The following is a 12746-nucleotide window of genomic DNA, read 5'->3' as shown; positions in this document are numbered from 1 at the left end:
GTGACACTGGGCCTCCTACTGGCCGTAGAAACAGTGGGCCTTCTACGGGCCATAGAAACAATGGGCCTTCTACGGGCCGTAGAAACAATGGGCCTTCTGCGGGCCGTATCATCAATGGGCCTTATACGGGCCGAATGATCGATTGGCCAAACATGGGCCAAACAGACCGCATTATGGCCGTAAACGGGATAGAGTTGGAATCGTCCGTTCATGGGCCGGCCATAACGGGCCATCGTTAATAGGCCGTATTTGGTGATGCTATGAAAATGGCCCAACACTCTAACGGTCCACAAACGGGCCGACTGTAACGACGGGCTGAATTTGGCCCACAAGCAGAAAATGACAGTAACGGGCCGTAAGTAACCGAATGTTGCAAATGAGCCCAAGAATAAATGGGCCCTCAGAAGGCCAAAAGTTAACTTGGGCTGGAAACGGCCCAACGGAATAACGGGCCGTTAATGGGTATAAAGTGATACACTGTTCATTACGGGCCAGTTTCACCACGGGCCGTTAATGGGTGTAAAGTAATACACTTTTCATTACGGGCCAGTTTCAGCACGGGCCGCTAATGGGCCAAGAGTTACAAAGGGCCTCATATGGGCCGAAAGACGTCATGGGCTATACATGGGCCAGAAGTGAAAACGGGCTGGAATCATATTGGATGGCCCAGATGACGCTACTGGCCTAATTCGGATAGGGCGTAACGGGCCTTGGGTTAGCGGGCTATAAATGGGCTATATGCGAACAGGCCGTTAACAGGCTTTCCATGGGCCTGCCCGCCAGCTTTTGACCAAGTCAAACGGGCGGCCTTTTCATAGGAATGGGCCACTGTTGGGCCGTGCCACATGTCGATGTATCATAGGCGCCTTATGTCCAGTGAGTGGATGACATCTGTCCCAACGATGAGCCGACACGTGTTTCCTCTAGCCAATGATGATTTTACACATGGAAAATCCCCATTGGTTGGGGCTGTTAATGGGCTATCGGATCCAAAACCCGACCCGATAGCTTAACGGCGTTCCATTACGGTGGATGCCATGTGTCGGTCACCCTTGACGAAAGCACTTCTGTGACGCGTGATTTATCGTCATGGAAGTGGACACTTCCGTGATGATAATTTTGGTAATGTCATGGAACACTTCTACGACAGCACAGGTATGACTATCTTGATTCTGTCATAAATTTGTCATGGATGTACATGCATGACAAAAAACGCGACCTACTGTGACAAACACGTATCATCACGGAAGTGTATTTTTTTGTAGTGTTATAGTCACCTACTACGTGTTATGGTCCGGCAACCCCGGAGTGACAATAGTCAGGACACTTCCCGTGGTGACCGTAGTTTGAGGAGTTCATGTATTCACTAAGTGCTAATGCTTTGGGCCAGTTCTCTATTAAAAGGAGGCCTTAATATCCCTTAGTTTCCATTAGGACCCCGCTGCCATGGGAGGGTAGGACAAAAGATGTCATGCAAGTTCTTTTCCATAAGCACGTATGACTATATTCGGAATGCATGCTAAATTATATTGATGAATTGGAGCTAGTTCTGTGTCACCCTAGGTTATAACTGTTGCATGATGAATGCCATCCGACATAATTATCCATCATTGATCCATTGCCAACGAGTTCGTTTCATATTGATCTTTGCTAAGTTACTTTTTTGTTGCCACTGTTATGATTGCTACAAAACTGCAACTGGTACTTTTGCCATCATTACCGTTACTTCCATACTACTTTGCTACTAAATACTTTGTTGCAGATATTAAGTCTTTCAGGTGTGGTTGAATTGACAACTCAACTGCTAAAACTTGAGAATATTCTTTGGCTCCCCTTGTGTCGAAACAATAAATTTGGGTTGAATACTCTACCCTCAAAAACTATTGCGATCCCCTATACTTGTGGGTTATCAGTCCGCCACCGCATCAGCACACTCCTGCTCCTCCAAGTCTGCCACTGTGTCAGCCCACTCCTCCTCCTCCTCCAAGTCCGGCCCCGCGTCAGCTGACTCCTCCTCCTTCAAGTCCGGCATCGCGTCTGCCAACTCCTCCTCCAAGTCAGGCACCGCGTCAGCCGTCTCCACCGCCTCAGCAACAACGGAAGAGAGGCGCCGCAGTTACGGCGGCTAGCGGTACAACAGGAGGCAAGAAATTCAGATTTGGTCCAAGCCTCAAGCCTTTTCCGAGGTTGCCTTACCACTTGACTGAAGAGGAAAACGAAGCCGAAGTGGCTGCCCAAGTGAAGGCCCATTTTGGACCGAAACCGCCCCCACCGCCAGAGGAGAAAGTACTTGAGCATGTCATGCAGCACTTTATTGATATGGCTCAACCAGCTGTCAAGCATAGGGACTCAGACTATGAGCGCCAAATGAAGAAGTCATATCAAGCACGAAAAAAGGAGTCGAGCTCGAGCTCGAGCCAAGTAGCTGCCAAAAAAAGCAGGAAAATTGTTCCCTAGCTGGGAGAACAGGCGGTGCAATCGATCCCCCGCTGATTGTACAAACACATGTGAGTATCGGCGCCGATCAGCTGGTAATAACCGACGATCATAGAAGGCAGGCTCAAGAGGCCGGTGTCACTATAGAACAACTCCTAGGCATTGAGAACTTCAAAACATTTAAAGAGGAGGAACTACAATGGAAATATGTCCGCGGGCAACCTATGGTCAAGCCTGAGAAGATCTCGCGGCTATCAACGAGAATGTATGAATTGCATCAATGGTACATGACAGAAGTAAAGACTACCGATCGAGAGTCCCTCATGGTGAAAGCCAAGGTAGAGCATTACTTCCATGAAAAAGATCTATGGGTTTAGTTTCAAGAAATGTTTCAGTTATTCAATCAAGACGCACTCGGCAAATCTGTCGTCAGTTGATATTGTCTGTAAGTGATTTCTTTCTATAATTTAAGTCTCTAGTTAGTTGTAGTGCTCGTTCATTACCTGTAATTATCCTCACTATATTCTTTTCTGTGGTATTATGCAGAATGAAGATGTATGAAATGAAAAGAGTTGGACGCTATGGCATTGGGTTCATTGACCCAAATACCATTAATGAAGAGACATGGTCACGTGAATATGATCGACCATACATAGAGAAAAGCTTGCTACAGTTCTTGGTGCGACTAAATACCGAACCAGAAATACTACTTCCTTACAACTTCGGGTGAGTGATACTGTCTTGTACTACAAATTTTGTTTTTGCTTACTAGATGTTAATAAGTGTAGTTGATGAGTTATGCATATGCCCGCTTAATTATACAAACGTGTGCGTATGCAGTTTTTGCTGGATCCTGCTAATCATTCAAGTTGACGAGGGAAAAGTTCAAGTACTGGACTCACTACTTAAAGACGTTAATGACTACACAATCGTGAGGGGGATGGTCGACAGGTAATTTCAATCATTATTGAACTATATGTCAGCCTCTTTAGTTCATTTCCGGATATCAACTAATTAATAACTCCTTTATTCATTTTCTTTGCCGGCGGGCAGGGCTTGGGAGAACTTCATCAAACAAGTTGAAGGTCAGTGGAAACAAAAGCTGAAATGGTGTCGACCCAAGGTAATTAATTAAGTAGCTAGTACTAGCTAGCTACCATCTCTTTAATTCTAGTTTCAATACCATTATCATGCTTGACTAATTATTATCTGATTGAATTCTATTCTCGTAAAGGCCCTGAAGCAGACGTCGGGGAATAATTTATGTGCATACTACGTTTGCGAGAACATTCGCATGATGACGTCCGAAGGAGCAGAAATGGTAGAGACCAATGGGTATGTTTGCCAGAAGACTATTCACAATTTTTACATCATTATCTAATATATGCATATTGATCTCCTTCTTTAAAGATGAGGGAGATGCGGGATAAGCTCCTACCAGACGATCGTGTACAAGCAATTCGAGAGGAAATAGTGGGATTTTTGCTCGACCAGGTCATAGATCTCAAAGGAGAATAACGTTACAAGCTGTAATGCCTCCATGTAATGATCTGCAAATTGTAGGAGAATTATATATATATATATATATATATATATAGGACAAATGTTTAAGGACAAATGTTTCCTACAAGCAGTGGTAGTTACCACCACTTTCGTTTTGTATGTTGTATGTAGTATCTGTCAAAACCGAGAGTATGTACGTGTAGTATGTAGTATATATATCAATGATTAGGTAGTATATATAATAATTTTTAGGTAGTATGTATAATATTTTGAGTACGTTCTTTTTACGTACAAATATGTACGTATTTCACAAATATAACAAAAACTATGGACTCATACGCAATTTTTTCATGTAATTTGATTTGAAATATCTTAGATATATTATATGAACATAATTAAAATAATAAAATAGTATATATAGTATCACATGGTAGTATATGAGATATGTAGGGTAACTACCACCGGGTGGTAGGATGGATTTTCCCTATATATATATATATGTGTGTGTGTGTGTGTGTGTGTGTGTGTGTGTGTGTGTGTGTGTGTGTGTGTGTGTGTGTGTGTGTGTGTGTGTGTGAATGGTCGTGTGAGAAATTCGATGATATACAGCCGGTCTATTCTGCTAAAATTAGCAGAATAACTATTCTGATAACACTTCTGCACTGCACGCTCAACGCAAGTGCACGTCATTGTTTGAACCAAGTGTGTTGCAGTACTCACGCGAGTGAACTTCCCGTCGCAAAAAACTGCACGCTGTGTTTTTTGGTACCTTTTTTGCTCTAGTTTTTTAACCATTTGTCGGAACAAGGCGTGTAATATACCGTTCAAAAGCTATGGATTAGGCGCAACTTCGACATGTTGAACACTTTTCAAGATTTCTCACGGTCTAAGAGCAGTTTTGAAAATGATTCGGCCCACAACGAGTAGCAGCGAGCATTTTTCGTGGTTTTTTCTAAACTGCTTGTCGGAATGAAACAAATGATACACCGTTGGATAGATATCGTCGAGGCGCATCTTTTTCATATCTAAAATTTTCTCTAGTTCGTTACGGTTTAAGAGCAGTTTCAAATTTACTAAATCGTGGAATTCTGTTTTTCAAATTTTTTCAAATTTTCGGTATTTTTTTGCTTCAGTTTTTTAACTGTTTGTCGAAACGAGGCGTGTAATATACTGTTGTAAAGCTACGAACGAGGCACAACTTTCATATGTTGAAATGTTTTAGAGATTCCTTACGGTTCGAAGTTAATTTTGAAAATCGTGCGGTGGACGACGAGTGGCAGCGGCCGTTTTTCGCGAAATTTTTACAAACCGCTGGTCGGAATGATTGAAACGATACGCCGTTGGAAAGATATCGACGAGGCGCAATTTTTTCATGTAGAACGCTCTCTCTCTCTAATTATTTACGGTTTAAGAGGAATTTTGAATTTACCGAAATGCGGACACTCTGTTTTTCGCGACACCCAAATCGACGTGGGTACTTCATCCGACTAAAAACCGCACTACATCGGACGAAAAACCGCACTGCATCAAACGGGTAAGAGAACTGCATGGTTTCTTTTATTCAAACGTAATTTTTTTCAAGGACGAGAAAGTAGAGTGCACTTCACATTGGGTGTAAATGAACCACAACACTATCAAGAAGTGCACCGCATTACTTTTTTCGCTTCCGTAACAATTTTTTTGCACTTACGGGATGAACAACATCACATGGCCGACCGCACTGCTTTAGAATGAAAACCACACTGCATCGGACGGGCAAGTGAGCTACATAATTTCTTTTGTCGGACGTTATTTTTCTCATACGAGTTTTTGTTGTCTTTCTTTCAACTTTCTTTTATGAACGAGAGTGGACCACAAAGACAAGGGCAAGTGAGCAGCAATATATATCAAAGTGTACCGCATTACCATCCTGTTGTTTCGCTAATTTTTTGCATTTTCATGTTGGGAGCAAGTGAACAGCATCACTCTCAAAAGTGAACAGCATCCGAGGACCAAACGCACTACAAAATGAACCACACACATTTTTTGTTTCTTTTTAATTTTAGAAATTCTTCCGCACATTGAGGACGAGGCGAGTGAACCTCTAGGACAAGGCGAGTGAACCACACGGTTTTTTGCTTGTTTTTGTTTTTTTATCCACCGCCGTGTTTTTTGCTAAATGTAGTGAACCACAAGACTCCTCGAAGTGGGCTGCATCCATCCATTTTTCTCTTGAAAAGTGACCTATTTTAATGCTTTTTGAAATGAACTTCTTAACAAATATTTTTTATACAAAATACATCTTATCGCAACCAGATACATTCGATTGACACACAAAAAAACCACAAACAGCAGCACCTATAACAGCGCTTGACCCGACTGATTTCCCTAGGAAATCAGCTGGATGATTTGTAGCAGTCGCCCTTATAAAATGCACTGAACCGCACGCATTAACATAGCGAGAATGCAAATACTTTGTACCGCCGAACCGCACGCTCTCGCCGCATTGCACGCACGTGACTGCTTAAACTGCACGGAGCCGTTGCCCATGCACTATACCAGCAAACGAGCTACAAAACAAACTTTCAGCGAGCTGCGAAATAAACTTCAGTGAACTGCAAAGAGGGCCCCCTCGCCCTGGGCAACCGGAGCCATTGCCAACCTGGACCCATAATCCGTCCACTCCGGCGTCGTTGAGGAGCCCATGACAAGGATCACGGCAAGGATCTCACCGCACTTCTTACATCGGCACCACCACCGAACCGCACGAACGCGTGCACCGCACTGCACAACACATGCCGGAGACCCTGAGGGCTCACCCTCAATGAACTGCATCAACACACTGGAAAATATACTCAACGGAAGCTTCTGAACAGCACTGCACCCAATTCACTTATCAGTTTTTCTAAAAAACATTAGAAAAAATGAAATAAACAATAGCATCTTTGTCGACAGATATATTTAGAAATGTGGCTATAGCAGGGCGCATTGGACCTGGGCATATGGATGCGATCCAGTCAAAAAGACTAGACACAGGTTAGTCGTCACTAGCATGTATTTAATTAGCAACAGTCAATGAACAAAAACCGGCAAGGAAGCAGCAATTCAGCAAACACCTATGCTGCACGCACGCACGAATGGATCAAGCATAGAAATGAAACCGAGGGAGGGATGCGTATCAATGAATCACCTCTGGTCTCCGCAAGTGAACCGACAGCAGTAAAGTGAGCCTCTCCAACAAGCATGCTGCACTGCCCGTCTGGGGGCACTGCACTGCACAGGCACACGACGCGCTACTCCCACGAGGATGGGAGGTAGAAGAGGAAGGAGGACGTCCAGCTCACCGGCGGGAACTCATCGTCTGGACGCCCGGACACCCCAACCCCACCCAACTGTCTAGATCGGTCGGGGCAACGCCGGCAAGCAGAATATCCAGGGGGAGAAGTGGACGCTCGAGGCCGGCGGTTGGTAGCCGGAGAGGTGCAGCACGGTGGGAAGGAGATGAGGCGAGGAGAAGGGTGAGCAGAATCGGTGGCCTGATCTTGCACGGGAAGGTCCAGGGGCACTCGGGATGGCCGGATCCGGCGAGGGCGGATCAAGGAAGGCCGTGGATGGCTAGATCCACCGGCGGCACGGCGCAGGGAGGCCGTGGATGGCTGGATCCATCGGCGGCGCGTCGCGGGGAGGCCATGGCTAGCCAGAATCCAAAGGTGCTGGCCATGGCGGAGAGGAGGTGTGAGGCAGTGGTGAGGCACGGCGAGTGGTGCGGGGAGGCGGGGCTCCGTCGGTGCGTGGTGGGGTGGGGCTCCAGCGGCACTTGGTGGTGTGGGGTGGCTCGGGGACTGGAGGAGGAAGGTCGAGAGGATCGGGGGGTTGGTGGAGATGGGTTGTGGTCGTGCGTGGGTGGGCTGGGAGTTTTGTTTTGTTTGGTGCAGATCGGCGTGGGTTCGCACTGATGAATTTTCGCGATCGAGGTGTTAGCAGAATAAGGCGAAGTGTTAGCATAATAAGGTCTTAAGGATGTTATTAGAATAGACCCATCCTATATATATAAGGACAAATTTTATCTACCTCCGGTGGTAGTTACCACCACTTCAATTTTGTGTGTTGTATGTATTATCTATCAAATCAGAGAGTATGTACGGGTAATATGTAGTATATATAATAATGTTTAGGTAGTACATATACAACTTTTTTGATTGTGTGTATCATATTTTGAGTATGCTCATTTTTACGTATAAATATGTGCGTATTTCACAAATATAATAAAAATCATGGGTCAACTTGTAATTTTTTCATGTAACTCACTTTGGAGTATCTTATATATACTATATGAACATTATACTTAAAATGTTAAAGTAGAATATATACTACCACATGGTAGTATATGAGACATGTGGGGTAACTACCCTCAGGTGGTAGGATGGATTTTCCTTATAATATATATATATACATAAACACTATTCTGATCACGTGATCAGAATAATATTCTGATCACAACCTAAACTGCCTCAGTAACGCGCCTAAACTTCCCTCTGTACGAACCGGACCTTCGTGCTATCTTCGCAACCATGCCTTCTACCGCGAGTTTTTCTGATCATTCGTGTTGTTTGTGATGTAAGTGTAACGTGGACACATTTTTTAGAATCTAAATGCTTGTTTTGATTCGGAATCTAGCACGTTGGCGGATTTGCCCTCGGGGTCATGATGAACTTGTGTCTATTACAAGTTTAATGCATGTTGTGGATGTTGTCGAAGCTCTGGCACGATGGGGGTTAGGTTTTGGTACGAGTTTGGAGCACAAATTCTTTTTATTTCAAACAAATTTGAAATCGCCCGTGTTCTTCATCCGCCCGAGATGCAGCCTGCGCTCCTTAAAGTTTGCTGGCTGATTTGCGTACTTTAGTGCAATTCATGGCTTACTAAGCCGTCAATTTTAATCGGGAGGGTCCTTATGGTTTGATTTCTAGCGATTTGATGTTGGCACTCCCGCGGGTTTTTGCACAGGTTATTTTTGCGGTTTTGAAATTTGCCCTTTGCTCATTTTAGTTGTCCAAAGGGAGTTGCCAGATCATTTCCAAGGGGGTGCGGACGTGTTGTAATCTTGTGCAGATGATTTTATGCTTCGGACGAATTCGTTTGTTAATTATTTCTAGATCATCTAATGGTCGTTGTACAAGCTGGACTTCTGCTTTGTCATACCTGAACTTCTGGTTTTCCTTCGTTGGATCCTGTCGGGGCTGGGGCGGCTCGGGATCGGGATCGGGGGAGGATCAGGTGGATCCTGTGGGTCTGGTCGGGTTTCTGTGCTGGACTTCTGCGTTGTCATACCTGAACTTCTTCTTTTCTTTCGTTGCAAGGTAATGCAGCAAGTCCTTTGTATTTCTTTCGTTTTTCTGTCATTTTTCATTCTTGCATTGTTTTGATTTTTTTTTTGACTAAGCCCAATGATTGACCATGGAATTAATTGGCCGATGGATATGCATATATTTTTCTATTTTTCCTAGTTTGTTTTCGTACTTATAATAGTTTGTTGGACTTCACTTATGCCTCGCGGAGTCACAAGAGAAGCACATATTTTTATAAATTTACTGATTTACGAAGCTAATTATTGAACTTACCTTTTAGAACATTTGATTAGTTAACTTACGCCTCGTGCATTTTGTTTCTTCGACACTAAACATTATTATTCCTAAGGTGTTTCTTTCTTGGTTTTTTATGTCACAGCAATGAAACTTTTCATGAATGCAGGTCCATCTTTTTGACATTGATATTCCAGGACAGATACATTCCAGGAATCAAAAACCCTTACTAGATTTCTTCTGCAATTGTTGTAGCTAGTGTGTAAGTGGGGAGCTAGACCACAGGCACATGCATCCTCTTTTCCCTTAGTCTATGTTTTGGTATAGTTTTTTGATCATCCACTATCTTCAGTAGGATCTGGACTTCTTTTTTATTAATGGTTGAACTTCTGGTTTTCCAGATTGCATTCCACATTTGCAAGGCGAAGGTGCATGGTGCTCTGTATTTTCTTTGTTTGGTTTTCTTTGTAATTTTAATTCTTCAGATGTTCTTTTTATACTTTTGTCTCGTGAGCAATCATGGGATTAGCCCAAGTATGCATGCACTTTTTCCAGATCGTCTAAGGGTCGTTGTAGAAGCTGGACTTCTATGTTGTTCATACGTGAACTTCTGCTTTTCCTTCTTTCCAAAGTAATGCAGCAAGTCCTATGTATTTCTTTCTTTTTTATGTTATTTTTCATTCTTTGCATTGGTTTGGATTTTTTGACTTAATCCCATGAGCAGCCATGGAATTGGCCGACGGATATGCGTATTTTTTTATTTTTTCTAGTATGTTTTTGTACTTATAATAGTTGTTGGTCTTCACTGAATAATTATCCTGAACTTCTGTATGATAATCGTTTTTAACATGTTAATTTGAGGTTTTACAAAACCCCAAACTTCTATATCTTCACTATTTGAACTTCTTATTTATAATTTTGTTTGTTATTTTTGGATTTAAATATTTGTAGACATTCAAATCGGCATTGCGCCTATTGACAAATGCGGTAGCGCGTGGCCGGGCGGGGGAGGGGGAGGGACCCCCCTGCCCTCCACCTGCGAGGCCGAGACAGGAACGAGCCGGAGCAGGCGACGACGCGGCGTCCCGAGTCGTCGCATGCGGAGGCGAGTCCTTCACATCCGTGACCCCACTATCTATCTTAGGGTTTAGGGTTTAGGGTGTGTGCGGTGGGGGTGGAAACAGAATAACCGCATTGCGTCCTATCAAAACCTAGCGCACAGCAATGCGGTAGCGCAACGCCGAGCAGGGGGGAGGGGGAAGGGACCCCCCTCCCCCTGCGAGGCCGAGACAGGAACGAGCTGGAGCAGGCGACGACGCGGCATGCCGCGGCATCGCATGCGGAGGCGAGTCCGTCACATCCGTGACCCCACTATCTATCTTAGGGTTTAGGGTTTAGGGTGCGTGCAGTGGGGGTGGAAACAGAATAACCGCATTGCGTCCTGTCAAAACCTAGTGCGCAGCAATGTGGCAGCGCGAGGCCGAGCAGGGGGGAGGGGGGTCGGGACCCCCCCTCCCCTCCCCCTGCGAGGCCGAGACAGAAACGTCGCATCATCGCAGGAGGCGAGTCCGTCACATCTGTGACCCCACTATCTATCTCAGGGTTTAGGGTTTTGGGTGCGTGCGGTGCGGGTGGAAACAGAATAACCGCATTGCGTCCTGTCAAAACCTAGCGCGCAGCAATGCGGTAGCGCGAGGCCGAGCAGGGGGGAGGGGGGTCGGGACCCCCCCCCCCTCCCTCCCCCTGCGAGGCCGAGACAGGAACGAGTCGGAGTAGGCGACGACGCAACGTGCCGCGTCGTCGCATGCGGAGGCGAGTCCGTCACATCCATGACCCCACTATCTATCTTAGGGTTTAGCGTTTAGGGTATTTTAGTTAGATGTGAACTTCATCTGCTTTTGTACTTGAACTTCTTCTTTTTGTTTCTTAGAGTTTATTTATTCTTATGCCTTTACTTCTTTTATTAGAGTACTTGAACTTCTGTTCTTTATTTTTTGAACTTCTTTCTCTTGTTTTTTAGGTGCATATTTATGTATGTATTTTTCTTCCCTTGGTAGTGTATTTGCCATCTATTTTTGGTTTTAAGGATATCAGCAGTGCTGTTGTGTGATCTTATCTCATTATAATAGATGCATTCAAATGGTGCATTCATTTATCTATAGATGTATTTAGTTTTTTAGCTGTTGGGGGGGTAAAACTATAATTTCACCCGCGTTGCAGGCCCCACGACAGAGAGGCATTAAGTGACCATCTCCCTCGCCACCACCTGTCACAAAACCCATCTTCCCCTGTCGCTCGCTCTCTCCCCCCTCTCCGTCGCTCCGCTGCCTTCGTCGCCTACAACTCCCCCCGATTTCTCCGCCCCTGTCCCCTGCCCTCGTGAGTGGAGTAACCGGCGCACGCCCCCGCACCTATTTCTCCCCATGCCCCGCTCTCCCTCGCCCAGCCCGCTCTCTTCTGCTCTGAAGCGAGGGCGGCAACTGCCTACGCGGTTGCAAGGTGCGCGTGGCGTCGTGGGGAGTTGAAGAACCGCCGCGGATTCGTGCGTGTGGGGGTTGTTTCGAGAGGTACAAATGCTGCCCCCCTAATGCTTGCTTTTAGTTTCGGCAGGTCTGTCGAGGCCTGCCTGTTTCTTCTGTGTGCTCTCGCGTCCGCCTCCTACCCCCTTCTTCTGATGGTTTGGTGGGAGATTAGGTAGGGTTCTTGTGCATGTGGTGGTTGGATTTCATTCCCCCGTGGTCAGATTTGTTTGTGAGGTGCTTGTGTGTGCTATTTGTCCCTTCAGACTTGTGTGGATTTCATTTCCCCTTTGTTGATTTTAGCAGTCAGATGCATGTAAGAGAGGGTGTGGTGTGATGGATGGTTGATGCCGGATTTGATGTATCTAATTGCATTAGTGTTGTGGATTTCGAAGTCTAGATTATGTCTGTGACATTCTAGTTAGTCTATGGATACATTTTTGTTGTGCTTGCCTAGATGTGTTACTGTTCATCTTTTCATACTTGTTGGTATGTTCTAGTTGTTTCATCCTAGGGTTTGATTCAGTTTCTTTTTGTATTTTGTTGTATGATTTTGTACTTGCTAACTATATGCAATCAATCCCCTGTTTTTAGCAGGTTGTTCTAGTGTTTGGAGTTGCATTCATCAAGGCGGTTGTGTTGTCATGGCTTCAAAACCTTCTCCAGGTATCTTAATGTAGTTGTATCTTGTATTCTAAATAGCAGTATTCTTATATATGTCTGCCCA

The 12746-nt window shown here is 44.9% G+C and overlaps 1 long non-coding RNA gene across 1 annotated transcript; it reads right to left on the bottom strand.

Annotated features, from left to right (window-relative positions):
• Nucleotides 1-6142: 6142 nt before the first annotated feature.
• On the bottom strand, nt 6143-7350 carry LOC120968186 (uncharacterized). The gene is made up of 2 exons (XR_005762389.3): nt 7109-7350; nt 6143-6796 (listed from the first exon to the last, which is right to left on the bottom strand). It is a non-coding gene; the product is annotated as an uncharacterized lncRNA (long non-coding RNA).
• Between the last annotated feature and the right edge of the window lie 5396 nt (nt 7351-12746).

The sequence above is a fragment of the Aegilops tauschii genome, chromosome 7 (genome assembly GCF_002575655.3).
Source record: "Aegilops tauschii subsp. strangulata cultivar AL8/78 chromosome 7, Aet v6.0, whole genome shotgun sequence".
NCBI lineage: Eukaryota > Viridiplantae > Streptophyta > Magnoliopsida > Poales > Poaceae > Aegilops > Aegilops tauschii.
The sequence above is the reverse complement of the archived record's forward strand: the minus strand, read 5'-3'. Positions and strand labels throughout refer to the sequence as shown.